The 4,538-nt window shown below is 35.7% G+C and overlaps 1 pseudogene; it reads left to right on the top strand.

Annotated features, from left to right (window-relative positions):
- Nucleotides 1-3,605: 3,605 nt before the first annotated feature.
- LOC104980308 overlaps nucleotides 3,606-4,538 on the top strand; it is a 1,858-nt pseudogene continuing 925 nt past the window's right edge.

Genomic DNA, 4,538 nt, shown 5'->3' with positions numbered 1-4,538 from the left:
AGGCAGAGGAACCAGAGATCAAATTGCCAACATCTGCTGGATCATGGAAAAAGCAAGAGAGTTCCAGAAAAAAATATCTATTTCTGCTTTACTGACTATGCCAAACCCTTTGACTCTGTGGATCACAATAAACTGTGGAAAATTCTGAAAGAGATAAGAATACCGGACCACATGACCTGCCTTTTGAGAAACCTATATGCAGGTCAGGAAGCAACAGTTAGAACTGGACATGGAACAACAGACTGGTTCCAAATAGGAAAAGGAGTATGTCAAGGCTGTATATTGTCACCCTGCTTATTTAACTTCTATGCAGAATACATCATGAGAAACGCTGGGCTGGAAGAAGCACAATCTGGAATCAAGATTGCCAGAAGAAATATTAATAACCTCAGATATGCAGATGACATCACCCTTATGGCAGAAAGTGAAGAGGAACTCAAAAGCCTCTTGATGAAAGTGAAAGTGGAGAGTGAAAAAGTTGGCTTAAAGCTCAACATTCAGAAAACGAAGATCATGACATCTGATCCCATCACTTCATGGGAAATAGATGGGGAAACAGAGGAAACAGTGTCAGACTTTATTTTTTTGGGCTCCAAAATCACTGCAGATGGTGACTGCAGCCATGAAATTAAAAGACACTTACTCCTTGGAAGGAAAGTTATGACCAACCTAGACTGCATATTGAAAAGCAGAGACACGACTTTGTCAACAAAGGTCTGTCTAGTCAAGGCTATGGTTTTTCCAGTAGCCATGTATGGATGTGAGAGTTGGACTGTGAAGAAAGCTGAGTGCTGAAGAATTGATGCTTTTGAACTGTGGTGTTGGAGAAGACTCTTGAGAAAAGACTGTGATGACCATTATATCTACTACTGCGGGTAGGAATCCCTTAGAAGAAATGGAGTAGCCATCATGTCATGGTGAACAAGAGTCTGAAATGCAGTACTTGGATGAAATCTCAAAAAGTACAGAATGGGGTCGCAAAGAGTCAGACACAACTGAGTGAGTTAACTGAACTGATGATAGAGCTGTGTATGACACATCCACAGGGAACGTTAGACTCAATAGACAAGTTGAACACTTTCCCCTTAAAAAGTAGGAATAAGAGAAGTGTGTACACTTTCACCACGTTTTAGAAACACAGACCTTCAAAACTTTTCTTGGAATTTTTAGAGTTTTCTACAAATAGATTGTATCATCTCTGAAGTGATTTTATAATTAATTAAATTTTACTCAATTTTACTGTTTTTAACATTGTTTCCAATGGTAGCCACATTCTAATGTTTGGATTTCAGCTTCAACATCACCTTAAAAATCATCTTCTCTGATTACATTATCCATAGAAAAATTTCCTCTTTTATTTCTGTCACTGTACTTTATTTGTTGTCTTATAGTCAGTGAATGGGGATTCCCTGTGGCTCAGATGGTAAAATGTCTGCCTGCAATGGTGGAGACCCGGATTTGATCCCTAGGTTGGGAAGATCCCCTGGAGAAGGAAATGACAAACCACTCTAGTACTTTTGCCTGGAAAATTCCATGAACAGAGAAGCCTTACAGGCTAAAGTCCAATGGGGTCACAGAGAGTTGGACACAACTGAGCGACTTTCACTCACTCATTCATGGTACAGTTTCTGGCATTAAATAGGTAACTTAGCTTAAAAAATAACTACTGTATACATAACTAGTAATTGCATATCAACTAGTGACAAAATTAAAATTGATGCTTTTAAACTGCGGTGTTGGAGAAGACTCTTGAGAGTCCCTTGGACTGCAAAGAGATCCAACCAGTCCATTCTGAAGGAGATCAGTCCTGGGTTTTCTCTGGAAAGAATGATGCTAAAGCTGAAACTCCAGTACTTTGGCCACCTCATGCGAAGAGTTGACTCATTGGAAAAGACTCTGATGCTGGGAGGGATTGGGGGCAGGAGGAGAAGGGGACGACAGAGGATGAGATGGCTGGATGGCATATAACCGACTCGATGGGCGTGAGTTTGAGTGAACTCCGGGAGATGGTGATGAACAGGGAGGCCTGGCATGCTGTGATTCATGGGGTCGCAAAGAGTTGGACACGACTGAGAGGCTGAACTGAACCAAAATTTAAGGTAAGCAAATTTAATATTAATTAAATAAAAAGAAACACAAATTTGTTGTGGCAGTTGGGAAATATGTCTTTAGTCAAACTGGGACAAAATGCCTGGTCTGACATTTCACTCCTGAGTTGCAATAACTTCATAATGGTTTTAAGACCATATTTTCCTCCATGTTTCACTTTCTGACCCTAATTATGTGATTTGACCTTATAGTATCTTTACATGTACTGGTAGTTTAAACATTTAGTGGAAAATCTTAAAGAATTTAATTAAGGAAGGATTGATATTGGACACATTCCATCTTAAAGACTCAGGGATAAATGTAGCTAGAAGGGAAAAGTGTCTAGTTATCATTGTCAACATCAGGAAAAAGATGATATCTTTTTAAGAACTGATGTAAAATTTCAGGAGGTCCTTTGTTAGGCTTAAAACATTGCATAAAAAAGAGAAAAACACAAGAATTTCTGTCAAAATCTCAGTTCAAGTATTCTAGCTTTACTAACAAAATGAAAAGAGAAGACCTAAGCAATTGAATGGTATTTTTCTATTTTGATATTAGTAGGAAAATAAATTCTTAGAGACACATTTTCTTGGGAAATGACTGGTTGCTACCTTTCTATGTAAATATAGGATTTGTTTCACTTTTGGATAAATTATCCCAATGTGGTAATTTCTTTCTGTATATGCATGAAATTTCTGTAAATAACTTATACAAATAAAAAACTCTTTTGAATAGTCAGAAAACTCATGGAGAAAGTAGACAGACACTGGAGTGATATAATTATTTCTTTAAGAAATAATGCAAACCTTTTCCTTTTGTTATCAAACTAGATGAAAGAAGAATTCAAGATGCATACGAGTGATTTTAATATTTATTCTGAAGATAATGAGCAAGCCTCCACAAGTAAGGTTAATAGTAAATAGTGGGAAGTAGGCATCATAATTGTGTGATTTTCTTTACTATTGAGGAAATTTAATTACCTTGAAATAAATCAAATTTAGAATCAATTCTAGTTTTATCACTTAAAAATATGTGACCATGGAAATATTAATTTAATGTTCTATGCCTTAATTTCTTCAACTATGATATAGAGATTACAGTTCTCATTACTATAAATTTAATGTAATATATTAAATTGTGAGCATGTGATTGAAACTGACTTTATGTGCATACATACTCAGTAGTGTCTGACTTTTTTGACCCTGTGGATTGTAGCCTACCAGGCTCCTCTGTCCATGGGATTCTCCAGGCAAGAATATTGGAGTAGTTTGCCATTTCTTGCTTCAAAGGATCTTCCCAATCCAGGTATCAAATCCAGGTCTCCTGCATTATATTCACTTTATATTCACTGATAGCTTTAAGAGAACACATTTATTGGAGACCAGAATAGAAGTGGAGAAACAGGGCAGGAGGCCATTGTTTTGGACCATGAAGAAAATTCAAGTAGTTAATGATCCAATTTGTGATGTATTTAGAAGTAGAGACAACAGGGTTTCCTAAAGGTATCCCTAAGTAAGATGAGAACACTAGGGAGTGAAGAACATGGTCAAACTCCTGGTTTGTTTGAGCAGTTATATGGACATTGGTATTTAATAAGATGGGGAACTCCCTTTTTATTGTGGAATATTTAAAACTTATTTCTAAATGTATTAAATGGATATCCAATTGCACGTCCAAAATTGGAGATGTTACATATATTTTGTTTTTCATTGTTTTACAGCTGTCTCATAGTTCTTTCTATTACCCAGCAAAATAAAATGTAACATGTGCCAGGATCCAAAGCTCCATTTGTAACAATGGTTATGTTTTTATAGTCTTTGCACATATTTATGTAGAATTTTAAGACAAAGGTGAAAATAGATGGAAAGCTAGAGCCTGGAGACAAACTTACAATGCTTCAGCATTTACTGATTAGAAAATGAGGAATATCCAACTGAAGACTCTAGGAAAGAAGTTTCAGTGAGGTTTGACACAATTCAAGACAGTGACCTTCTATTTATAGTTTTATCTACTAACTGAATATTGAAATTAGCTTAAATGGATCTCAAGTATTATACCTTTGTGACTTTATATATGGTGTACCATTTAAAGGAATTCCTTTATCATATTCTTGTTTCATTTTTCCTTTAAAAAACATTTTAAAAATTGCTTCCTCTGTAAAGCCTTCTCTGACTTCAGTTTGATTGATATTATATTGAGTTTGATTGATGTTATGCTTTAGCTTGATTAATATATATGTATATTGACTATAAACTTGTGTGAACATTCTTATAAAGGTACTTACTACATGGTTCTGGAATTATCTATTCACTGAGAGTAGGGAAATATGTCTTATTTAACTTGGTATTCATAATGTCTGTGACACATTGGACACAAATAATTCATGTAAATTCTTTTAACTGGCTGACTAAAAAAGATGAAGCTTATAATGCATAAACTGCACCCCCCCC

The sequence above is a fragment of the Bison bison genome, unplaced genomic scaffold (genome assembly GCF_000754665.1).
Source record: "Bison bison bison isolate TAMUID 2011002044 unplaced genomic scaffold, Bison_UMD1.0 scf7180017858765, whole genome shotgun sequence".
Lineage (NCBI taxonomy): Eukaryota > Metazoa > Chordata > Mammalia > Artiodactyla > Bovidae > Bison > Bison bison.
The sequence above is the reverse complement of the archived record's forward strand: the minus strand, read 5'-3'. Positions and strand labels throughout refer to the sequence as shown.